Source organism: Leopardus geoffroyi, chromosome D3, assembly GCF_018350155.1.
Source record: "Leopardus geoffroyi isolate Oge1 chromosome D3, O.geoffroyi_Oge1_pat1.0, whole genome shotgun sequence".
Lineage (NCBI taxonomy): Eukaryota > Metazoa > Chordata > Mammalia > Carnivora > Felidae > Leopardus > Leopardus geoffroyi.
In genome coordinates, this window is record NC_059339.1 from 57,935,507 (window position 1) to 57,962,650 (window position 27,144).

The 27,144-nt window shown below is 36.6% G+C and overlaps 1 protein-coding gene and 1 long non-coding RNA gene across 13 annotated transcripts in view; one reads left to right on the plus strand and one right to left on the minus strand.

Annotated features, from left to right (window-relative positions):
- Nucleotides 1-4,852, minus strand: part of LOC123588197 — a 28,349-nt gene extending 23,497 nt beyond the window's left edge. The window contains exon 1 of the long non-coding RNA XR_006707745.1: nt 4,797-4,852. This is a non-coding gene — a long non-coding RNA (uncharacterized LOC123588197). The remainder of the gene's footprint in view (nt 1-4,796) is intronic.
- Nucleotides 1-27,144, plus strand: part of KIAA1328 (KIAA1328 ortholog) — a 360,849-nt gene that overhangs the window by 96,483 nt on the left and 237,222 nt on the right. The gene's annotated exons all lie outside the window — the stretch shown is intronic.

Below are 27,144 nucleotides of genomic sequence, written 5' to 3' on the forward strand. Positions count from 1 at the left end.
TCAGTTCTTCTTAGTTTGATCTGTAGATTTAATGCCATCCCAATCAGAACCCCAGCAAGTTACTTGTCGTTATTGGTAAGCTGATTATAAGGTTTATATGAAAAGCCAAAGAGCCAGAAGGGCCAACAAAATAATAAACAAGGACAAAGTAGGAGAGATGATGCTACCCAACTTCAAGACTTACAATGAAGTTACAGTAATGAAGACAGTGCAATATTGGCAAAAAGAAAAATAGATCAGTAAAACTTGATTAGAGAGCCCAGAAATAGACCCACACAAATATAGTGAACTGATCTTTGAGAAAGGAGCAAATATAATTCAATGGAGAAAGGATACTCTTTTCAACAAATGGCACTGGAATAACTGGATAATCCACATACAAAACAATGAATCTAGACACAGACTTTACACTTTCCTAAAAATCAACTGCAAATGGATCATAGACCTAAATATAAGATGCTAAACTATAACACTTCTAGAAGAGAGGAGAAAGTCTAGGTAACCTTGGGTTTGGTAGTGATTTTTGAGATAGAACACCAATAGCACAATCCATGAAAGAAAAATTAATAAGTAGGATTTTATTAAAATGGGAAAGTTCTCTATGCAAAACACTTAGGAGAAGGAAGAGCTAGGCCATAGACTGGGAGAAAAATCTTTGCAAAACACATTTTCTGGTAAGGGACTTATATCCAAAATATACAAAGAACTCTTAAAACTCAATAATAAGAAAACTAACAGCCCAATTCTTTAAAATGAGCAAAAGATATGAACAGACACCTCACCAAAGATGATAATACTGATGGCAAATAAGCATATGGAAAGATGCTCAATATAACATGTTACTAGGAAATTGCAGGTTTAAACAACAATGAGATGCTGCTGTACACAGTTTAATGACTAAAATAAAAAACACGGACAATGCCGTATGCTAATGAGGGTGTGGAGCAACAGGAACTCTAATTTTGCTGGTGGAGCGCAAACTGGTGCAGCCACTTTGGAAGACAGTTTGGCAGGTTCTTAAAAAGCTAAACAGTCTTAAAATATGATTCAACAATCCTACCGCTTGCTATTTATCTAAATGCACTGAGAATATATCTGTACAAAAACCTGTGCACAAATGTTTATAACAGCCTTATTCATAATTGCCACAATCTGAAAGCAATGAAGATGTCCTTTAATAGGTGAATGGATAAACAAATTGTCATGCATCCATACTGTGGAATATTATTCAGTGATAAAGGAGCTATCAGGCCTTAGAAAGACATTGAGGAACTTTAAATAAATACTGCTAAGTGAGAAGGCAATCTGTAGAGGCTTCGTACTGTCTGATTCCAAGTACATGAGTTCTGGAAAAGGCAAAACTATAGAGATAGTAAAAAGATTTGTGGTTGCCAGCAGACTTGGAGTGAGGGAAAAAGGAGAAGGTGAATAGGTAGAGCAAAGGGGATTTTTAAAAATCTTTATTTATTTATTTTGAGAGAGAGAGAGAGCAGGGGAAAGGCAGAGAGAGAAGGAGAGAGAGAATTCCAAGCAGGGTCCACACTGTCAGTGCAGAGCTCGATGCGGGACTCGAACTCACAAACCATGAGATCCTGACCTGAGCCAAAATCAAGAGATGCATGCTTAGCTGACTGAGCCACTAGGCGCTCTGAGCACATTTTTAGGGCAGTGAAAGAATTCTGTATGATATTGTAATGGTGGGCATTTGTCAAATCCCACAGACCTGTACAACACAGTGAACCCTAATGTAAACTATCAACCTTAGTGATAATGTTTCAAGATTCACTCATGAATTGTAAAAACTGTACCACACTAGTGCATGTTATTAACAATAGGGAGAGATGTTGGGGGGCAATGCTATACAGGAGCTCTCTATGCTTTATGCTCAAATTTTCTATAAATGTAAAATTGCTCTAACAAATAAAGTCTGTTAATTAAGGGGGAAACAAAAAACTTTCCTCAAAGAAAATTTCAACCCCAGATGGCTCCATTGGTGAATAATGCCAAGCATTTAAGTAAAAATAATACTGGTCTTCACTGATGGTCCCCAGTGTCACACTGAGTTGGGGCTCCCCAGGACTATCTCCAGGGATAGTGATTAGCTAGAAGGATCCACAGGACTCAGAAATCATTTTACTCATAGCTACATTTTTTTTTTAACAACAAAAGGATATGCAGCAAAATCAACAAAAGAGAAAGAGGTCCTATAGACAAAGTGTGGAAAAAAACAGGTATCAGTTTCCAAGAGTCCTCACCCATTGGTGTCCCAGAGGATGCACTTAATTTACCAGCAGTGAATTACAGCAATGTGTGTAAATGTTGTCTAACAGAGAAACTTTCTTGAGCCTAATAATTGAGGATTTTTACTAGGGATCAGTCACATACTGCCTGCATGGCCAACTATGGTTACCAAAAGCAGGTGTTCACCTTGCTTGCACAAAGTATGTAGACAGATAGATTGGTAAGTGCAGTTTACATGTGCAAAACAGTTTTTATTGGTACATTCTAAGATTTCAGTTTCCAAGAGCTGGCTAAGGGCCAGTCAGAAAATCAGGCTCTTCTGGAAATGTGCGAGTTTTAAGTGAATCAGGCCTCCATCTTGCACATAGTCCTACACAAACTGTTTCTGAAAATTGAAAAGGAACAGATAACTCATTACGTGCATATCCTAATAGCAAAACCTGCCAAAGATACTACAAGAAAAATAAATTGCAATCCAGTATCCCTTGTTAATATAGATGCAGTAATTCTCAACAGAATATTTGCAAACCAAATCCAAAAATATAAAAGTCCATCATATATCACGACCAAAATTTTTCTAAAATGCAAGATTGGTTTAACATTCAAAATCAGTTAGTGTAATTCACCATATTAACTGATACAAAAAGAAACTATGCGATTATCTCAAAAGATGAAAAACAATGACAAAATGTAATATCCCTTCCTTACAACTTTCTCTAGCAACCAGAAATAGAATAGAATTTCATCAACCTGTTTTAGGGCATTTACAAAGTATTTACCCTCATGCTTAAATAGGAAGATTATACTTTTCCACTTAAAATTTGAAGCAAGATTACAAGTTAGAAGTACAAGTCTAGGGGCACCTGGGGGGCTCAGTTGGTTATGCATCCAACTCTTGATTTCAGCTCAGATCATGATCTCATGGTTCATGAGTTCAAGCCCCACATCAGGCTCCATGCTGACAGTGTGGAGCCTGCTTGGGATTCTCTCTCTCTCTCCTCTCTCTCTCTCCACCCCACCGCCACTCATGTTCTCTTTCTCTCTCAAAATAAATAAACTTAAAAAAAACTTTTAGAAGTATAACTCTAAATCATTTTAGGCTGATTTTAGGCTGATTTAGGATTCTTTATTTTCATACATGTATATAGAACTTTAATAGTTCAGTGCAACAAATCCTTTTTTTTTTTTTTTTTTTTTTGGTGGGACACTTTTATTACCCCTATGGAATTTTTTCTGTTGTTTTGTTGTCATTTATTGTATTTTATTTCTAAATTATAAAATGCCCATCACATAATTCTTAAGTTGTTTAGTTTGATTTAAGAGGAGAGATAGCGCATGATTACTAGCAGTAGGGGATTATAGTGTTTTGAGTAAAAGTGAACCATGTGTAACATTATTCTACCTGGTTTCCAAATGTTTAAAACCTTTTTTTTCCTTGTAGGTATTGGTCCCCTGAAGAGGCAGGGACTCAGGACAAGGCTCAGGTAGTTTCTTGGATAAGTTAAATAAGGTTTAGATGTGTTCATTTTGACTTGCATATAGGTCTTTCAGAATATGAATTTGCTTATAAAGCTTAGGTAAAAAGTCACAGTTGTATGTATATTATTGACAGAAGTCAAAGAATAATGTTAATTGATAATCTCTATTGTTTATTATATAACACATATTTTGCAAACTGTTTTTGAGTGCCAGCTTTATACTAGGCACTGGCTTACACACTGTATGGGGGAACAAACCAAATATTTATGATGCGGAATGATAAGTGTATGATAGAGATATTTGTAGGGTAAGAGTTCAGAGCACAGAGGAGAGGTTAACCAAGGATCAAGGAAGACTTCTCAGAGGAAGTGACTTTAGCTCTGAATCATAAACCACAGAAGAATTAATCAAGTACTGAAGGCAAATAAGGGAGTGCCAGACAAAAGGGAAAGCATGTGAAAAAGCATCAAGATATAAAACATTGTTCAGAGAACAGTCTAGGTAGATACTTCCAGGTAGCACCTCATGCACAATGGCTGTCCTAATAAGTAATAAATTTCTTATTACAAAATTGTGACTTCCTCTTTGTGAATCAGTGGCTTGGACAACATTTAATAGATAACAGACCCTCGGTAAATATTTCTTGAAAGAATGACCACAATATGATAAATGGTAACTTTTTTTTCCCTTATGTATAAGCTGTTGTAGGAGTTGATGGGGGCAAAGAAGACTTTATATAAAATAGTCATGAGTTGAGACTTGAAAGATGAATAGAAAATTCATTTACGTGACCCTTTTGTGCCCACCTCATATTAAACAATAGCTTTAGCATAAATTAGTCAAATCAGGGAGAGGAGATAACTCTTTCTTATAGAAGAATTTAAAGTAATAAATGTAGATACGCATGCCAGTGAGTAAAGGGTAAAGAAAGGAACATTCTAGACAGGGGGACGTATTTCAAGATGCAGAGAGCATAGAGCTGCATTGTTTAATATGGTAGCCACTAGCGACTACATGTGACATTTTAAATTTAAATTTAAATTAATTAGAATTGAATAAAATAAAAACTTTAGTACCTTAGTCACATTTGCCAACTTTTAAGTTCCCAATTACCCACCTATGACTGGTATCGTATAGAATGGGCATAGAACATTTACATCATCACAGAAAGTTCTGTTGGACAACACTGTCATAATGTGTTTAGGAAACTTCAGGAATCTGATTTACTGCGAGTGTAGGTTGCGGTGTTGACATGGAAGTTGCAAAGGCCAGGTGGAAGGAAATGATGCTGCAAGAGTAAGCTTAGTTCAAATCATGGCAAAGAGGTTGGACTCACCCTGTGAGATTTGAGCCGGCTGCGGTTGGGGAGTGGGGGTAAGGAGTGTTTAGTTTTGATTGTTGAAGATAGGGGCTGATGAATTGATCTGATTAGTGTTTTTAAAGAATCTTTGTAGCAGCAAGACAAAAAGCGGATTGAAAGGGTGAAATTAGTGTTCAGAAGCTTATTGTATAGTAGATCAGCAGTCCAGATGAGAAAGATGCTGAAGACTGAGCTAAATCAGAGGTCATGAGGATAGAATGAAGGCAGACTTGAAAGCTATTTAGAGATAGGTCTGAGGATTTGTTGTGGGAGCGAACAGCATCTAGATGGCAGTCATTTCTGGATTGGTCATTTAAGTAGATGGTATAGGACATAAATGGGGAAACGCAGGTTTTAAAAAGAGAAAAGGATTGTGACTGGTTTTGGCTACATTCGCTTTGGAGATAGGCTCAATTTAATAGAGTCTGGAGGTGAGAATAAAATTCAGGACCAAATATGTGTTTCTGGGAATCGCCGGAGTATAATTGGTTTGTGAAGCTTAAAGTTTGGATGAGATTGCCCAGGAAAAATGTGTAACGCAGAAAGAGAAAAGCTACAGACAGACCCTAACATTTATTAAGTGTAGAAAGATAGGGCCTTAGAAGGAGGAGGAGGAGAAAGAATAGCTAGGAAAAAAGGAATAGTATTAATAACGAATTGTGCCAAAAGAGCTGAAGGAAGATAGTACTTCAAGGAAGTCACGGATCCGGAGAAGTCATATAAGAGGATCATAAAGTACATATTGGATTTGTGGAACAGAAGTCATTGGGAACCTTTAGGAACTGCGATTTGTTGAACTACCAGGTGAATTCAGACCTTCATCTGTGTTGAATCTGTAAAGGGTCCTCGGGAGTGCCAGAACTGATATGGCCTTCAGTCATGTCAGTGACCCTTACTTATTTGTAAAATGATAACACACCATGGTGTTTTTATTATTATAAAAGTCAAGTGAGAGAATAAGAGAAAAATATTTTTTAAAATCTAGTTTTTCTTCAAGTTTAGAGACTTATGGTTACTTTTAAGTGAAATCTATAAGCAAACAGGAGAGAGGATTTTAAAGACAAAAGACATAAAGACATATCTTGGTAGAATATTGGGATTACAGAGGACACATTACAGTTGTATGAACAGTGGAGGTATGAGCCAAGAAAGAGGAGGAGCTGGGCCAGATGAGGGAAAGAAATAGAATACTGTGTTTTATAGGCCATTGGTTACATACCTTCTTCCTGCGTAGATCTAGAATACATTAAATAAGTTTGGGGCCTTTTTTGTACTGCACAAATAGATCTCTGTTCCTTAGATGTGTTCAAACTAATTAATGAGGTGAGCTCTCTGCTCAAGGGGTTCAGTTTCATGGGAGTTGATTGGATGGGGGACAGATTATCTGGGAAATGGGAAATTATTTATAGCCTAACCAAGAATAATTGGAAAGTCTTTTAACATATCTGGTTATCATGTCTTCCATGGCCCCTAGAGATGTTATTTCTAATAGCAGATGACAGTACCAGGCATCTTTGTGTTACTAATAGGAAAGGAGAACATTAATTTCACTCATTTTGTTTTCTTCCTTCCATACCACTCACCTTCTACCTCAGAGGGAGGTAGGAGGAGAGGGATGGAGAGAGAGACAGACAGAGACAGAGACAGAGACAGAGAGAGAGAGACACTTTGGTTGAACATGCGAAGACCAAATCTTGTTCCACGTTCCTCCATTCACAGTATACCTTGGATGAACTTTGCTTCTTTTCCTAAGGTTACTTTTATGCAGGTACGTTGGGCAAAATTGTTTACTCAACTGAGATGCTTTAAATTTGTTTCTTTTCAGTCAAGTGGGGCTGAAGAGTGGGCTAGGGACTTGTTTATTGTCTTTGAGAGAGTGAAATCTCAGCAACAAACATTTACGTGACCCTTTTGTGTCCACCTAATATTAAACAACAGCGTCAACATAAATTAGTTAAATCAGGGAGAAGAGACAACTCTTTCTTATGGAAGAAATTCAAGTAATAAACATACATATTTATCCTTTCAGAAGATGGAGTTTCACTCTCAATCTGTACTCCTGAGAGTGGGCCATATTTAGTTATTTACACTAAAAGAATAGCATGTGGAGAGGGAAAGATAATGACTTTACAGCAGAGAAACCTGGTACACGTCACCTTCACCGAGTGATCAGGCTTCATGTCAGCGGTGTCTTGTGGCTGTCACGTGCCCCTGCTGTGAGGAGATGATAGTGGCACCTCCGTGGTGTTCTCTTCAAAAATCCACAGCCCGCTCTAGGCCTGAGAAAAACACCAGGCAAGCTTAAATGGAGAAGCATGCTACAAAAATACTGGACGGTATTCCTCTAAATTATCAAGGTCATGAATAACAAGGAAAGACTGAGAAAGCGTCACAGGCCAGAGGACACTGACAGAGTAACTGAATGCACTGCCAGCTGGATTGTGAAACAGAAAAGGGACCGTAATGGAAAATTCGTGAAATCTGAACCAAGTCTGGAGTGGGGTTAATAGCAGCATAACGACGTTGGTGTCCTGGGTGTGACAAATGTACCATGGGAATGTAAAGTATTAATAGGGAAAGCTGGATAAGAGGTCTGTGGGAGCTCTCTGTAGTAGCTTTGCAACTTCTCTGTAAATCTGAAGTTATTCTAAAATAAAACACTTGTTAAAAATAAATTAATTAATCATAACACTGTGACAAAACTGTAGCCTGGAGACTGCCTGCTGTGAGCAGAGACCATTTAGAAGTAGTAATAACTTTTTCTGTAATGTGATTATGTTCACTGTGCTTTAAGGAGAGAAAGGAGAGAAGTGGTTCTCAGTGGGAGTGCCCTCGTAAGAACAATAGGTGTAATTCAGCACAAAAATATATTCACCTGATACAGTTAGATTTTTTGTTGCTTAGAAATATTTATCTAATTCAGAAAGAGTTGTAAAAACGACATACCATGCGTTGCCAACCCAGTAGTGCCAGAGGAAGTTTCTGTTCTTACAGTGGTGTTGCTTTCGCTTTTAGGAGCACAGATGGGGCAGGCCGAGTATGGTGATGGAGGTGGCGTGTTAATTATTGTTGTTTGTGGTACCCTAATGCGGTGGAAATAAAAGTCTTGACCAAAACAGAAGGGCGTAGGGATTAAGAGTAGGGACCATGGTGCCACACTCCTGGTTTGAACCTTGGTCCCACAGATTCTAACTGTGTGATCCTGAGCAATATACTTAACCTCTTTGTGTCTCAGCTTCTTCATCTGTAAAATAAAATGTTAATTGTACTTCATAAGGTTTTTGTGATACTTAGGAACAGTGCCTCACATGTAACAAGTGCTCAGTAAGTGTTAGTTATACCTGTTTTTATTATTTGTAATTATCAGGTGACAAATGTGAAATTGTTGCTATTGTAATATGCTTTTGTTTCAGTACTTTAAAAAATGTTTTTGCTTTTTTTCCTGCTGTCTTTAAGATTTTCTCTTTGGCTTTCGCTTTCAGCAGTTTGACTATGATAAGTCTAGGAGTGTGTGTGTGTGTGTGTGTGTGTGTGTGTGTGTGTGTCCTGCTTGGAGTTCTTTGAGCTTCTTTGCCCATGGTTTGCTGTGTTTCATTAATTTTGCAAAATTCTTACTTGTTTTCTCTTCGGATATTCCTTCAATCTCCCTTCTCTCTCTTAATCTCTCTCTGGGATTCTGATCATACATGTTTGATGTGGCTCTACAGATAGGGGATGCTTTGTTCTTTTTATCTTCTTTGTGTTTCATTTCAGATAATTTCTGCTGCCTTATTTTCAAGTTGCTTGTTTCCTGTGCTGTATCCAGTCTGTTGGTAAGGTCATCAAAAGGGATTCTTTATTTCTTACTTAGACACTGTGTGTTAAAGAACAGTAGAGACTGAGATAAATGGTATTTACATCAGACTTGGGCACCTCTCTCCTCTGTCAGTCAGGCAACTAGTGTGCACTTTGAGTCATTCCCACCAGTAGTTGAATTGGATGTGGGTTTTATTTTTTCTGTAGTTCTCCTTGCTGCACCATACCTTCAGTGTCTCCAGGGGTGGCCTTCTGCTACCTTGTACTTGGTGTGGATTCTGGGGTACTGGCAGGCTTTTCCTAGTGTTCCTAGTCCCTGGGAATGTTTCCTGACCTTCTTTCTCGTAGAAGCTTCTAGCTTTTGCTTTCCATGAGAGAAGGATCCAAGAAGTGAGCAGTTTGCACCACTAATGGGATTCTCTTAGGTCTCTAGCTCTGTTATTATTTCTTATAAGTGAGTTAGTGCCTACTCTTCTTGTCTCTGATGTTCCCAGAAATGTGTAAACTATCACACTAGCCCACACGCAGCCTTTAATAATTTGCTACAATTGTTAGGTGTTTTCTTCTTCTCTGCCTTTTATGATGACCACTGCTTCCTCTGGGCTCTGTGTCTCTGTATCCTGTGTATCCTGTGTGTATCCTCTGTATCCTGTGTCTCCTTAGAGAGGTTTGTTACCTCTTAGAATTCAGTTCACCTGATTGTCTTGTGACCTAAACTTTTATGGGCCCACAAAAGCTATATCCTAGAGATTGTCTGGCTCTTTCTCATTGTTAGTGTGGGAGCGACATTCTCTAGAGACTTTCTACATTCTAGGCAGGGTGGATCTCCCTTCTAACCGTGATGTATCTTTTACACATGAGTTAAATAGTTCTAAGAAGAAATAATTCACCTGTAGAACTGCCTTTTCTCATTGTGAATCTAATAGTATTAGTTTAAAAATAATTTAAAGTAGGGGTGCCTGGGTGGCTCAGTCGTTTAAGCTTCTGACTTCGGCTCAGATCATGATCTCACAGTTCGTGAGTTCGAGCCCCACGTCAGGCTCTGTGCTGACAGCTCAGAGCCTGGAGCCTGCTTCAGATTCTGTGCCTCCCTCGCTCTCTGCCCCTCCCCCGCTCACACTCTGTCTGTCTCTCTCTCTCTCTCTCTCTCTCTCTCACAAATAAATAAACATTAAAAAAATTAAAAAAAAAATTAAAGTAGTGGTAGTTTTAAAAACCATTTAAACTAGTAGTTTTAAAAATAATTTAAAAAATAAAAGCAGCAATGCTGAAATGAGTGGAACGTATTCTTTAATAGGCATTTTGCATACCACAGAGAGATGGTATAAAGTGTGCTGTGTGATGTAGTTAGTTGTGCATCAAGATGCTTTGATTCTGTAGTGTTAGAAAAATGGGTCTCCTGCCGTGCTCGGCACTTAGTTGTAGAATCCACTTTCTAATTAGTGTTCTACTTTTGGATTAAATCAGATCAAAGCAATGGCGACTCATTTTTGCCTTAATTCTTTTTCTACTTTAAATACAAGATGAATAAAGAGTATGCCATTCAAAATTAATCAGAATATTATGGTGTAGCTTAGATGCTATAAGAATTCCACATAATTCCATAGCAACTCACAATAATTGTGAGTGTTAAAGTAAAAAAAAAAAAAAAAAAAGAAAAAAGAAAAATGTCCCAGGACAGTGCCTTACACTTTGCCATAGTTACCAGGCTCTGCTGCATAATAATGTCTTTATGTTTATGCCATTTAGTATATTTCTCCATTGGTAGCATTTATCCCCCAAGTTAGGGCTATCATGGAGGTTGGTACCATGGATTTCTCTTCCTTTGACCCAACATTTGAAAAAACAAATGGGCAAAATCTCCAAACAATAAAGAAGTCTTCAAGGAGGAGTTGTATTTACGAAGATAGTTCAAGGCATCCTGACCTTTGTCTTTGCAAGTGGTGAGGATTTCTCATTCTAGTTGCCTCACTCTTGAGATAACTCTGCCCTAGCACATATTTGAAGATTTGTTTTTTTCTGACTTTTAGAATTGTGCAATATTAATTTATTTTCCAGCTTTTATTTTAAGCCAGAAACAAAGTAGTCAGTAATTTGCTATTTTGTGATGTTTTTGCTGTTCTTTGCTCTAGGGAATATATGCTACAGTGTAAATTTTTGAGGATTACCAAAATAGTCTAGCTATTTTATTTTCTTAAATGTTAGTTTTGTTTTAACATTTCACATTTTATTTATACTTTTTATATATTCTCCATAAGAATGTTTTTTGCTCCATAGAATTTCACCTTGCATATTATGTTACACAGAAAGTGTGATGTATAATTTAACAAAATCAGTTATAAAAGATTTAAGCCATGTGCACTTAAATGTAATAGCCTATTTTCCTACATTCTATCTGTGATTCAACCTCCTCTGTCAGTTTATTTTACATCTTCAATGGAGCAGAGAGGAAAAAATATATAGTATGAACAAAAGAAGTAAGTTTTTATTGAAAGTAAGCATATGATGATATTTTTATTGTATTTATGACACAGACCACCTCAGTGACCATGAACATTTGCAATGATCAACCCTTTGATTTGCATTGGAAGTTTGATATTTTATTTAAGTATTTCTGTAACTGGCATTTACTATAATTACCTAAAGCTCTGAAAGAGAAACAAAATTCAGCAGCACATATGGGAACAGCAAATTTGCACTGAGGTAAGAAACAAAGAAACACAATTGAGGTTCTCCATATTTATGTGCTTTTTGCTTCTAGAATTAGAAGATGAGATTGGAACTGGTTTCAAATTCCAAATATTTTCTTTCATTCCATAGGTGCCTTTTTATTTTGTTGATGATTTCTTTTGCTGTGCAGAAGCTTTTTAGTTTGATGTAATCCCACTTGTTTATTTTTTGCTTTTATTACCGTTGCTTTTGATGTTCAATCCAAAACATTATCACCAAGACTGGGTGTCAAGTTGCTCACCCCCTGTATTTTCTTGTAAGAGTTTTAGGGTCTTAGGTCTTATGTTCAAGTCTTTAATCCATTTTGAGTTGACTTTTGTGTACGGTATAAGGTAGTGGTTCAGTTTCTTTTGCATGTGGCTACCCAGCTTCCCATCACCATTTATTGAAAAGGCTGTCCTTTCCCCATTGTATATCCTTATATCCTTGGCTCCTTTGTCATAAATTAATCAACCATATGTGTGTGGGTTTATTTCTGGGCTCTCTATTCTGTTTCATAGGTCTATGTGTCTGTTTTTATGCCAATTCCATACTGTTTTGATTACTATAGCTTTGTAACACAGTTTGAAATCAGGGAATATGCTGCCTCCAGCTTTGTTCTTTTTCAAGATTATTTTGGCCGTTAAGGGGATTTTCACAATATCTTTCCATTTATTTGTGTTCTCTTCAATTTCTTTCATCACTGTCTTACAGTTTTCAGTGTACATATTTTTCACCTTGGTTATATTTATTTCTAAATATTTAAATATTTTATTTTTGATGCTACAGAAATGAGACTGTTTTACTTATCTTTCTGATAGTTTCTTGTTGGTGTTTAGAAGTGCAACTGATTTTTATATATGACTTTTTTATTCTTCAACTTTACTGAATTTGTTTATTCAGACAGTGTTTTAGTGGAATTTATAGGCATATATATAACTACATATATATAGCTATGTATATAGTTATATATAGTTATATATGTTATCTGCAAATAGAGACAGTTTACTTCTTCCTTTCTTATTTGGATGCCTTTTATTTCTTTTTCTTGCTTAATTGCCCTGGGTAGCACTTCCAGTGGAGAATTGTTTCTTTGTTTAAAAATCAATGATAGTAACAAGGATGAAGCTTAGAGAGGAAAATTATATGTCATTGCAATATGATAAAATAAGCTGTGTAATAATATGAGCTTTTATTTAAAAATTAGTTGAGGTTAGTTTTCAAAGAGCTAATCTCTCTTAAAACCAGTCTCTTAGAGTGGCTCTTAGAGACCACTTTCTTGCTGAAGGTCAAGTGATTCTCACTCATCATCGTTTAAATCTATTTTTCATGAAACCCCAGGAAAGGTACAGCCATAGTCTTTCTAGCTCTCAGCTAGGCTATAACAGAGGTTGCAAAGTACAGCCTACAAATCCAGTATACTGCCTACTTTTGTAAATAGAGTTTTATTGGAACACAGTCATGCTTGTTTGGTTATATATTGTCTATGGCTACTTTTGCATTGCAGTGACAGAGTTTGCGGGAGACTATATGACCCACAAGACTGAAACAGTGTCTGGCACTTTAGAGGAAGAAGTTTGGCAAAGTTTGGGTGGAAATCATCTACCCAAAATAAGATCTCTAGATCAAAACAGGTCTCCCTTTTATGTCCTCATCTCTATTTTTGTGCTTTTATCACCCAACACAGTTGTTGATTTTGTTTTTCCTGTCTTGCTGATTCTGATCTTGAATACTTGTGTTCAGAATTTCAACATTTCACTTCAAGATTTTGTATTTTTAGCTTTCTGAGTAAAGGAAAAGTAGTGAAGTAAGAAATTTATTTTTGCATTTTTGTTTCTAATCTTTTCGGTCAGTCTTTTTACATGAGGATGCGTGTTTTCTTCCTCGTTATTTTCCTTTACTCTACACTTTTCTTCCCTTTTTTTCCTTTCCCCATTTACCCAGACCTGAAGTAATTTAATAAAACAGCAAATCTGGAGCTCTTTTGGTAAGGCTTTTCAGTTTATACCTTAAGGAAAAGGGTGTTTTCCTCTTTCATGAAAAGCTGCCCAGATAATGCCATCTTGGCCATCCCAGATAGCATATGGCCATCTAATACCTGATGGTATCTGGAACCATGTAGTATTAGTGAGGATTTGGGGCTTGGTTTAGGTTGGGTTGGGTTGCTGTTAGACTTTGTTTCATTGCTTTTGTTGTTATTGTTGTATATGGGATTTTTTGGGGGGAGCGCTCATCCTTTCTAAGGATTCTGCAGCATACACAGAACCACTTGTAAGAAACAGACCAAAGAGATAGGAAAACTTAGAACTAGTAGATACATAAGTCCTGGAGATCTAATGAACAGTGAATATAGACAACAGCATGATATTATAATCACCAAACTTGCTAAGAGACTAGATCTTAATTATTCCCCCCACAAATTAGTAATGATAATTATGTGATGTGATAGAGGTGCAGTATATAAATGTATCAAGTTAACATGCTGTACACCTTAAACTGACAGAGCATAAGATGTCAAATATATTTCAATAAAAAATTTACACAGGGTTATACATCAAACATATTTTAATTATATAAAGCACACCCATAAAAAGGAGAGTGGAGGGTGTATCCATCAGCACCTGTGCAGCTCCCTGTCCTAATAGAGCAGCCAGGCTAGTCTGTTAAGTATATGCTCTGTGTGTGCATGTTAAGAGATCAGGGAAGATAGCTTGAGAGAATAAGGGTCATGTTACTAGGGAATTTCTGGTTTGGCATTTAAAATTTTATGACAATATGCATGTTCTAATGAGGTGTATAATAGTTTTTAGTAAAACTCTGTGATAGTCCCGTCATACCAAATCTTATAAAGCTGTCATCATTAAACCTTTTTTTCTATAATTTTTAATTCATTGTAACCAGGACACTCAGGTGTTATGTCCAATTGAAGAAGAAAATACCAACTCTCTCTAGTTTTTAAAAATGTTTCTTGAATTAATGAAATACGTCCTAGGCATGTAACATAAACATGAATTGCTAAGGTTTCTGTTGCACAGATGTCTGCTGTTTTGCATCTATATGTGAAAAAACATGTTTTATATTTTATATATACTTATATATGAAATTTTGCCTTTTGAGGAATTAATATTTAGTCATATTTAATCAGTTTTATCCCACATACCTCTTGTGATCCATTTTATCCATCCTTATTTATTGTGATCCAAACAGATTGTGTTCTAACAAGGTTAGAAAAACTAACAAAATAGCAGCAAATATTAAAAAAAAAAACATTCTGATTAATTTGCTATAAAAGAGCCATGACTTTGGTGGCAGGAAAGCTATTTTTCTTAACTCTGTAGAAGTGCAAGATGGGCAGAAATGGAGCCTGGAACTTCCTCGCAGTAGTTTAGATCAGTGGTTCTCAGGCTTTAATATGTACATTCCTCACCCGGGCAGCTTAATAAAGTGTAGACCCTGATATCCATATCTGGAAAGGGACCCAGGATTTTGCAATACTTGTAAGGTCCCAGGTGATACTGATGCTGGTGTCCATGGACCACACTATTAGACTTCCTGCCTAACAGCAAGTTTTTCTCTATATACAGCAGGTTGATAAAGTGGAAAAGTGAAACCCAGTGTAGACCAACTGCAGCTGTTGAGATGTACTCTGATAAGGAAGGGATGCACTTGCTGAAACTTGCTGTGATTGTAAAATATTAGTCGTAAGCAAGAGTGTTAACTAAGTGAAGGATTGTGAATTCCTGAAGGTTTTATCCTGGCTTCCCCTTATCTAAACGCAGTGCTGGTATGGAAAACCTGTAAGAAAACTGCATTTATCTTGATGACAGCATCTCTCTGGGATGTTTGTGTTCCCTTGAACCCTGGGCTCCTTAATGGATTGCTTACTTTTCTTATGTAACTTTTTGGCTTATTCAAGTTTTGAATGACATGAATGCAAAACAAGGTGTTTTTTTGAGTCACTTGGACCTTTTCTCACCTCAGACTTCTGGGAAGAATTTGGTTGTCAGATTAGAGCAGGGGCACAAATTATTTGGTATGATTAATAGCTTGAATGGGAAAAGTAGCTATATATATATATATATGTATGTATATATATACATATATATATATATATATATATATATGTATGTATGTATTTTTTCCCTCCTGAATTTTTATAAAGGTCTATAACTGAGGGTGGAGCCGTTCTAAAAACAGAGTCAGTAATATTCTCATGGAAGTAGATACATAAAACATACTTTTAAGTTACAAAATTAGATAATTATTTATAATTACTCTTGCCTTATACACAAATATAGTAGAGAATTTTAGGTTTTACCATTTATTATACAGTTAGTTCTGCTGTAGCAGTCCTATGCATTCTTAAAAGTCATCACACTATGCAAAATCATTCCCCCAAAAACCCCACAGGACTTATGGGAAAAATGACTGTACACTCAAAAACTTCATCAATGAAACATTTTTATAAAAATGGAACCAATAAAAATGATAGCACAGTTTTATATATATTAAGAAATTAAGATATGCATAAATACTACAATACAGTACTTTACCTTGAAAATACCTGCAATATGCTTGTGTAAGTAGACATGGAAAGGGTAGCAGCTTGTGAGTTACTATTAAATATAGGAGAAGGGTTGAGGAGATTGGATGGAAAGTTGTAACACTAGCTGCAGGGGGGTGTGGCCCCTAGCACCACCTAGCTAGTAGATGTCTGAGGTGTGTGGCTTTTGGGTGTGTTTTGTGTATTCACACTGGGCTGGGGTCAGCTGGGTGCTGTTTTTTGCCTGTATTTAGTGTTTCTCATGGGTAATATTCACCTTGTGCTCAGATTATTTCCAATATATCAAATGCACTTAAAATTTTATATGTTTTCAAAACAAATGTTGTAGCAGAACTGACCATATGTGAAATTTCCCACTTGGAGAAATGAAACTTTTTATTTTATTGCAATTCAGTTGCACAGGCACCAGGGGGAGTAGTAGGTTCATGTTTCGCAATAGCACTGACCAGTGCTTTTTCTTAGTGTTGCAGCTGCACATATGGTAGATTATTATCATTTTATGGTTACGGTTATAAGCAATTTGGTAGAAAACGACAGCTAAATTATGCAGTGTTACTTTTATTTGTTTTAATTTTGTAATCTAAATATATTTTTTTAAATGAGAAAACAAAAGGCAAAATAATTTTTAGGAGTAAGTAACTCTCCAGTGGCTTAGTCTTGTGCCACCCAGTGGAGCTTGCATTTCATTTCTAATCGATCTCTTGTGTACGATAGACATCGGGACATATAGCTGAGGGGTTATGTCTGTATTCTGGGGAATGAATGTTTTCAGCTACATTATCGTGACTCCTACTACTTATTAAAAGGGAGATTTCACTGGCATTTTGATTGATAAATCTGTGCATTTTTAAATCCTCTACCATTTCCTAGAAATATAACATTCCCAAATTTTATTCCAGGAGGCATCCCTAGAAATGCTGCCAAAACCAATTTACTTCCCTAAGTCCTGTCAGGATTTGGTGCAGTGCTGCACAGACTGCTCGCTGGGTACAGGCATCATGGCCCATTGGCATCTTTACATAAAGCCCTTTTTTGAGTTGAAGGAACTAATAACGTTTCAGGGAAAAGATGTGCAGAGTGCCTGCCTTGTTTGTTTGGAACTTGTATATTCAAAGAGAGTGTCAGGTCATTGGTACCTAACACATCTATGAAAGTTACTGTCATTCAACTTTGAATACATATCTATTATAAAAGAACAGATTTTCCTTGAGTAAAGGGACTAATTTTTTTTTCCAATATTTGGTTACATAGCTATTTTCATTATTAAACCTTCCTTAGATATTTTCCTTGACTTGCTCAGCGTTAATACCTGTTGATACCTGTATGATGATCTGCATATCTTCAAACACAGTCTGTCATTTCTATATGATCTATATATTTCAGAGCCATTACCTGAACTAGGTGAAAGATATTTATAAATTGCTTGATCTTTGAAAATATTAACCCAGTAAAGTAATGTAGTGCTTATAATCTTTATTCTGTTGGTATAAATAGTTCATGTCAGTGATTTTACTAGTGTGGGGAGCTATTTAGCATTTTTCATTGCTTTTAAGTTTTATTTAAACAATTATACAAGTGATACAGATGGAACTAGAAAAAAATTTGGTTGGGTGTTAGAAAATTAAACCCTACTGTAATCTTTTTGATGCCACTTGGAAAAAGAGAAGAAATTTTATTTTGATGAATAACAAGTCCTTAATATATTCAATGTGATTACTTTTTTTATAGTATATAGGTAACCCTAACTTAATTCTTTTGTATTATACCATATATCATTCTGGATTCACTTCAGAGGGTAATCAAGTCAGGAACTAATCATGCAATATTCTCTAGCAAAGTAAATTTTGTTTTCCTTCAAATGAAGCTGATGTGTATTAGCACTTTCTTCATAATAAAGTGACATCATTCAACAATATGATGATGCTCTAAACAGTAATAGGATGTTAAAACTTTTTGGAACAGTAACTTTTGTTATTTAAGTGTAAAAATCCAACAGTTATGATTTGAAAATACTGAGAACAACTTGAGAAACTGGAGTTTTAACAATTGTCATATTGACATTTTATATGCTACATAAATGCCAAATATGTATATGTACTCTTCTGGGTAATGATCATGTTTGTTCTGGGACTGCTGTAGAACCTCACATTACACTGCTTTTCTTGAATATAAGGTCATGGGACAAGGAAGAGAAAACAGTAAGTTCTAGGACATTATCTTAGGGAATATCTGCATTTAATGCTGGGTAAAGGAAGGGGAAAGTCAGTAAAAGAGATTAAAAAAGGAGCAATCGGGGCGCCTGGGTGGCTCAATCGGTTGGGCATCTGACTTCGGCCTAGGTCATGATCTCATGGCTGGTGAGATCGAGCCCTGCATCGGGCTCTGTGCTGACAGCTCAGAGCCTCGAGCCTGCTTCTGTTTCTGTGTCTCCCTTTTTCTCTGCCCCTCCCCTGCTCATGCTCACTGTCTCTGTCTCTATCTCTGTCTCTCAAAAATAAATAAACATTAAAAAAAATTTTTAAAAACTGTTGAGAAAATAAAAAAGAAAAAATAAATAAAAAGGAGCAGTGAGTAAGAAGGTAGAATGAGCCAGTAACTCAAAAACCAGGAGAGGAGATCCTTTGAAGAGGGAGAAAATGGGCAGCAAAGAGGAGGAAACCCCAAATCAGGTTGTAATATTTAGTATTTAATAAAATTAGAGGATATTTGTCATGAATACAGTGAAAACTGTGACAGGACAGGAAAACATATTGTATTGTGTAGAGAGGTCATCCTAAAGGTGCAATGACGAGAGAATTGGAAAGCAGGGGTTTAGACTGTCCAGGAGCCAAAGCATTGGTCCCCTGGCTCAAGCCTCTTTTATTTTTGCAAATTGTCTGATAACAGCAGGCACATACAACATAGTATTTGACATCTTGATGGGCTGTGCACCTGCAGTGTATTCCATACTGGGTCATGAGTACATCTGGCACCAGACAAAACATTCTTATCCCCAGGCCTGGTGCCCGTATGATGTCCTTTTGGAGAGAAAGAGCAGTCCTGGTGGCCTTCTGTCCTCGGAATGAAACTGATTTCAGTTTCTTGCTGCTCTGTCCCTTTCCTTCAGGACATTCTTATGGTGCCTCCAGCATCTTGTCCTCCAACAGTATTGGGCCAAAAATCAAATTGGAAATGAAGAGGCACCTGGGTGGCTCAATCGGTTAAGCATCTGACTCTTGCTTTTGGTTCAGGTCATGATCCCAGGGTTGTGGGATCAAGCCCTTTGTTGGGCTCTGCACTGAGCATGGAGTCTGCTTAAGATATTCTCTCTGTCTTTCTCTGCCCTCACCCACTTGCTTGCACACATTCTCTCTCTAAAAATAAAAAATAAAAAAATTGGAAATGTTAGAAGTTGAGACAAAAAGTATAAATCTTTTAGAGTGTTGATAATGATGGGGAAGAGAGAGAAATGTTGGCAGCTTAAGAAGAAAATATTATTTGAAGTGGGCTTTTCTTTTTCGTTTTCTTTCTTTTTTTCTTTCTTTCTTTCTTTTTTTTTTTTTTTTTTTTGAGAGAGAGAGAGAGAGAGAGAGAGAGAGAGAGAAAGAGAGAGTCTTAAGTGGACTCCACGCTCAGCACAGAGCCCAACATGGGACTTGATCTCATGACTATGAGATCATGACCTGAGCCAATCAAGAGTCGGATTATTCAACCAACTGAGCCACCAAGGCACTCTGAGAAGGGCTTTTTGTAGGATGCATTTAGTTTAAGGGTTATAAGAAGGAGCCAAGAGCTATTGAAATCATGATAAAGATAAAATAATATCTATGACAATATCTGGATAACCTAGAAGGGAGTGAAGTCAGCAACACAGATGGAAAAATTTGTCTGAGAAAGCATCCACTCATTCACTCCTTTCACTCATTCATTCAACATTTGTTGAATGTTCAGACCTGAGGGATTGAGATGGGAGTTGTGAAGAAATTGTGGATATTTAACAAGGTCATGTTGGCCATCTGTCTTTTTAATGAAATAATTATGAAATATATGTTTTAGAGAAATACTTTCAGATTGTACTTAAAAATGGGTAAAATTTTTGCTGTTACTCCCTAATTATTCCATTTTAAGTTTCTTCTTTATCCCTATCAGACAATGTTACAACTTATGTTTCAGCTATCAAACATAATTTAGAAAATTTAAGAGAAGAAGGAAAGCCTATTTATCTATATTTGTACTTTGTTATGTTCTTTCTTCCTTCCTATATTCCAACATCCCTACCTTCATTTCCTTCTTTTATAGAGAATCTTTTGTCATTCTTTTAAAATAGATCTACATTCCATCAGTTGTCCTTCTGAGAATTTCTTGATTTCTTCTGCATTTTTGAAGGATATTTTTGCTGGATATAGAATTCTGGGTTGACAGTTCTTTTAGCATTTGAATAATGTGCCATTTCCTTCTGGCCCCCATGTTCTGTGATGAAAATACATCATCATTCGATTTCCCTCCCTTTAAACAATAGTGCCACTTGTCTCTTGCTTTCAAGGTTTTTCTTCATCTTTAGTTTTCAAAAGTTTATGATGTGTCTTGGCATGGATTTCTTTGGGTTTATCCCATTTAGGGTTTTCTCAACTTCTTGACTCTTGCCAAATGTGGGACATTTTCAGGCATTAGTTCTTCATATATTTTTTCCAGCTCTTATCTCTTTCTGCTCTCTTTCTGGGATTCCAGTGACATGAATGCTGCATCTTTTGTTATAGTCCCACATGTCCCGGAGGCTCTGTTCCTTTTCTCTTTCAGTCTGTTTTCTCTTTTGTTCTGATTGGATAATGTGTATTGTTCTCTCTTCAGCTTCTCTAATTCTTTTCTATGTCCTCTCCATTCTGTTGTTGTCTGTTTTTATCCTGACCATTGTGTTTTTCAGTTCTAAAACTCATTTGATCATTCTTCATATTTTCTGTTTCTTTGATAAGACTTTTTTTCATTTGATTCAAACATGTCTATAATTGTTTATTGAAGCATCTCATGATGGCTGCTTTAAAATCCACACATCTGTGTCATTTCAGTATTAGCATCTGTTGACTGTCTTTTCTCACTGAAATTGAGATTATCCTGGCTCTTGGTATGGCAAGTGATTTTTAATTGTATTCTAGACATTTTGGGTGTTATGTTCTAGTCTTATTTAAGCCATCCCTTTTAGCACACCTTTTCTGACATCACACCCGTGGGGAAAGATAAGTCCTCCCCTGTTTAATTTTAGGTGGAGATGAAAGTTCGTCACTAGACCTCTGCTGATACCACCCAGCTTTCCAAATGGCCTCTGCTGTTACTGCTGGTAGTGTCGTGAAAGTCTTGGCTTTCCACTCAGCTTCTTCACATCACCCCACTAGGGAGGGACACCTCATTAAAGCTAGTTGGGAGCTGAAATCCAGGCTCTCTATGAGGCCTGTACTGAAATCATAAATGAGGTGGAGGAAGAAGTCATTACTGTCAGATAGGGATTAAAATCCTGGCTTCTCACTCAGTCTTCTTGGATAACACCTCAGTGGAAAGGGAGTGTGTGGTAGAGGAACATCTAAGTCCAGACTTCTCATTTAGCTTTTGCGGATGGAGGTAGGGTTGGGGTTGCAGTGTTTTCTGTGCTGCTTGGCTAGAGTAAAGCAGTTCTTATCTAAAAGTTTTCCATTTTGGTAGGCATCCCTTTCCCTCTTTTTTGGGGGGACACATATGGGTCCATTGGCATTTCTGGTTTGTTGACTTCTCCAGCACCCAGTTCAAGGTATTTGAACCAAAAACAAAACTAGGCAACTCATCACTGTGTTCTCTAGGTTCTGAGGCCCCAGCCTCTGCCATCTTCTCTCCATTTTCAGTCTTCTTATTTTTTTCATATATATAAAGTCCAAAGTTTTAATTGTACTTAGTAAGAGGAATAGGGAAAATTATGTTTATTCCATCTTATCTGGAACCAGAAATCCCATTGTGCTAACTTACTTTTTTCTTTAAAAGAATATTTTTGGTTGCTGATATTGACTCAATTTTCTGAAGACATCCTATTATAGTTAGATGTCTTACCTTAGTCCAGAAGAGGATATTTTCCATCCTCCTAGTGCAGACATGGGTGAATTGTTTTAGTAGACAGAGACTAACTGTAGAAAGTTTCTGCTTCCTAGTGGAACTGCTTAATATAGTAAAAACTATATAATGGAAATCATGGGCTTTAACTATTCTGTTCATTACTTTTAAATTTTATGATAGATCCAATTCTCTATTTTAAGCATATATAGATAAAAACTTAGGTCTCAGAGATTGTTCTTTTAAATGTGGCCTCTTGGTTGATTTATTTAGTAGTCAATAGTGTTAAAATAGTTGAGTCAAAACCTAACTCCATGATTTTAATGACATCGTAAAACTTTTCTCCTTGAATGTTTTGAGCTACTTCTCTGTAACATTTCTGGAATGGAGGGTCAAGCAAATAATCTGGTTCTTTACCAGTGTTTAAAATATCATTCTGCTAAACAGTCCACATAAGCTCAATTATATTAGGAACCAGTGAAGTAAAGTTGTTCATAAAATGCTTTATTACCTTCAGTCTTTGCAGCATTTGCTGAGTTTAGATAATAAACCTGCACATAGAAGTTACTTAATTTTTCTCTGAGCAATAATTTACATTTGTGAGCAGTAGCCTCAGTCATTTTCAAAGAGGCCAGAAATGAGATATTCCTACTACTTTTTCCCATTTAACCTTAAAATGTTAGATATGATTCCATTCTATAAGAAATCTCCTTTTTCACTCTAGTTATGAATACTATTTTATGGACATTGTTTGGTTTTTACTTAGAATTATTATACTAGGTCATGTTTTCATCCTTCATGGAAAAGCGTATGCAACTGTGGCAAAAGTGCTGTCCCCCAAGGCCATAGAGAATGGTGTAGCAACAATTAGACTGAATTCAGAAACCATACTGCACACATAGGCTTAACAGTGTGCTTGGACAAGGTAAGAGGCTGAATATCTTTTTGAAAGTAGAAGAGAAAAATGTGGTTGTTTACTTTTCCCATGGACTCTTCCCCCAGTATAAATTTTCTAGCCCTACAGGTAATGTTTGCTAATTGTTATTACTTCAGCAGCCAGTCACAATAGAAATAGTATAGTGCTTAAAAATCTAGAATACTGCTTCCTTCTAAAGAAGGAAATGGGTTATTTCACTCTCCTATTTTATTTTCTATATACTTCTTTCCAAAACAAAAACAGTTGATCAAAAAAGAGGAAAAATATCCATCATATTCTAAAGATGGATTAAAGAGAAGAAGCAAAGGAGTCTGATAATGTGTTATATGCCTCAGTATAAAGGAGAAGAACAGGCTTCCTTCCCACTGATATCAAGGAAGAGGGAGGGGACTTAGATATGCATACTCAGAGTGGGGTCCCCAGATCAGCCATCAGGATCATTTGGAAGGAAGCTTATTAGAAACGTAGACAGAATCTTGGGCCCTACCTCAGATCTACTGAATCAGTATCTGCTTTCTAGCAAGAATTACAGGTGATTCCTATATACATTACTTTCTAGAACACACTGAGCTAGTGGTTCTATAACTTTACTCCAAATCCCAGCTCAATGGCAGAGTGACCTTAGGTAAATTGTTAACCATTCTGTGCAGCAAATTTATTTGTAAAATGAGAGTAATAATAGTATCTAATGGTTTTTTTTTTTTTTCCTTTCGAGGAGAACTAAGTACAATAATGTCTTTAAAGTACTTAGAAGTGCCCTGCCCCAAAGTACAGCCATGCACAGATGCTCTAATTCAGGTACCTATTCCTGGTAAGAAGCATTTAGTTCTGTGCTGGGTAATGCTGGTATCTGACTCTATACAAGAACTCCAATGAGGAATCTAAAGAGGTGAGAGATGACAAACACAAAACTTAGGAGAGCTAGAAGAGGAACTGTATGAGGAAAGTATAATGCCACTGGATTACTTAGTTTAGAGAAGAAGAATAAGGGATCTCTTAAACTGAGTACATTTCTACTTGGAAATGAATGGTCTTACACAGCAGCATAAATAGTTCAAGTAAACAAATAGAAGAATATGAAGAAAGGGAAGTATCATGTATATTGAGACTGATAGTTTGTGGAAGGTGTTAATTTAATGACAAGAATGAAACTCTCCTGTTTGAAGATAGGAAACAGAATGAGACAAGTTCTTTCTAAGGAGTTTTTAATCTGTTCCTCATGGCTGAGCTAGTAGACCCCACCCAGCTTGATGTTTAGCTCTGCTTCACAAAGCATTATACGTACAACTTCACTTATTGGCCTTTCAGAGTCTAGAACACTTAGTGTGCAGTTTTCAGTGGTCTGTATTGTCAGGAATATACCCTCTCTAAAACTGGAAATTTTCAAGTGTTAAGTCATTGTTACCATAGTTCACCTTATAAATGGTTGGGGGAGGGGTGAGATAACAACCTTCTTTTTCTCCGATTCTAGACTGGTTCCTGTAACTCAAAAAAGGCTGAATGATTTAAAGCAGCCTTCCAAATGGTGAAAATACTTCTCCTTTGGGTCTGGCTGATACATGGAACCTTTAAACCAAAAATACATTTTTAAGCAAGTTAGAAGCAAGAGAAAATGCATGGCTTTCAATAGAAATGTTTTTGCAACCTTGTCTTTAATATCTACCATGAATGTAAATGTATATCATTAGAGTGTTACATGAACAGAAAATCATAAAGAAATAAAAACTCTGGTCAATCTGGCACATTAATTGCCTGTTTTTTAGGATATCTGTATGTGAACTTTTAATTGTGAGTACATGTCCTTGCTTTAAGTTTGGAGAAATAAACCTTGGGTCTCCATTGTGTGATTAGTTTCCTGAAAACCTCAGGGTCTGATGATCTGAGCAAAGACAGAATCTCAAGTGTCTTAGTGCCAAGTCTGTTGTGCCCCATCCTGTTTTGCAACTCTGCAGAAAATAAGGTAGAAACTGTGATGCTTCAAAAACTCTAAAAAAGCTAGTTAATTACTCTAATTAGATCTCTTTACATGTCTCCTGTTTTTGTTGTCATTGTTCAAACAGAGTAAGTAGAATCCAGAAGAAACTGGGTGAAGCGTTTCTCTTCTTTTGTAAACGTCCAGAGTGTCGAGTTTTCCCCTGTTTGTTTTGGAGATATGTTCCTTTCCTCCAACAGATTAGTATCATCAGGAAATTGGAAAATACTGTGGTCTTGCACTGAATTTGCCATAAAATAATTAAAGGGAAAATTTCAGACTTGTATCAGTAGGTTGTACTCCAGCACAGATCACAACTTAATATAAGGGTATAAAGTTATTGTCATGTGAAGTTCTTGTCTAGCTCTGCTAATCAATTCGTCTTGGTATCAATTTTTCTTTTACCAACAGTCCATTTTTAATTGTATATATTATCATTGGGTACCAAACTAGTTATATAATTTGGACCTCTGTTTATCTCTGACAATGTATGTGTACTGTTTTTTGAAGGGGGGAGGGGTAGGAAATGATTGTGAGAAATATGACATGGTCAAAAGCCATTTGCTTCAAGGTGGGAAAATATTATGAAGTTAGAACAATTTAAAATTTTAATGAATCAGTATTTTTAGCCATCCTCTTGACTAATTTAAAGAATACATGGTCTATCTATAGTTTGTTTCAATTGCCAATCCAAAGCTAACCCGAAATTCAGTAGACACTCCTTTACTTTTATTCTTTTATTCATTTCTCTAACATTTTTGAAGTGCCTGCTGTGTACTAGAGAGATACCCAGATTAATATACTATTATTTCCAGGAACACATAGCCCACTTCAGGTGATAGTGATACAAAATAATTTTAGCAGTATGCTACTTACTATAATAAAGGTGCTTAACTCTGCTTAGGAATTCAAAGATGGAGAAAGAAATGACATGAGGGCAAATTTGAAAGGATAAACAGGAATTTTGTAGGTATAAGGATAGGCAAAACATTCTAAGTACGATACACGGTATGTGCTATCTTTATATGTATACATTATGCACTGTGTCGGTGTTCAGAGTGAAGGCCGTACCTGCTCTAGTGAACATCTTTGAGTTCCCATATTTCCTTGGGAGTCTTGTGACTAATGGATGGCATCAGAGTTGGAGCCTCACGGTCACTTGTTTTTATCTCAAAGTGACCCTGAGTAAAACATCTCTTATTATCCAGAAGCTTCTCTCTTTGATGTGGAAAAATAACATAACTGTCATCCACCAAAACAGTGGGAGAAATGGTGAATAACCAAGCAGTGTCAAACTTGTGTTCTGGCAAGGGTCACCAGTAGCCTTCTCAGCCCTCTGTCTTTAACTGGCATGGCCTCTGCTGCTTCGGATAGTCAACTGTATTGATTCTTCTTCCTTTGATTGATTATTGATTCCTCTTCCTTTGCCTGCCCTTTCTATGTTATTGTTACATTGGCCCTCTTCTCTCAGTTTGAAAATATCTTTCTCCAAGTGGCTTTCCCTTGTTCCTCAGTCACTTGTTTCCTTAGGGCATGCTAGCAGAGCCCGACACAATGTTCTTGCCATTATTTCCATCATTCGTTATTGTATGTACTTGATTACCTGCCTGCCTTGCTGGATGATAAGCTCCCTGCAGGAGACAGTGTTGCTGTTGTTCATCACTGTATGTCTAGCGTCTGGCACAGTCTCAAATGCTAATGTACTCAGTAAATTGTGTTTATTCAGTAAATATTTGTTGAGTACCTATTATGTAGGCTAAGGAATTTGGCAATAAACACAACATGAATATTCCTGCTCTGTGGAGCTTTTTATTGAATGGGTGAAAGAATGAACAAATGAATGAATGAAGCTACACATTCCCTGGACAATGTTACACACTCTTGTGTTCAGCCACCACATATAAAGTGATTAACTCCCAAATTCTCTATTTCTACTGAGACCTCTTTTCTGAATTCCAGGCCCAGGATCCAAGTGTCATGTATTAGCCATCTTGAGTGAACGCTCCCCAAGCATCCCCACTCAGTGTGTCTAAAGTGTG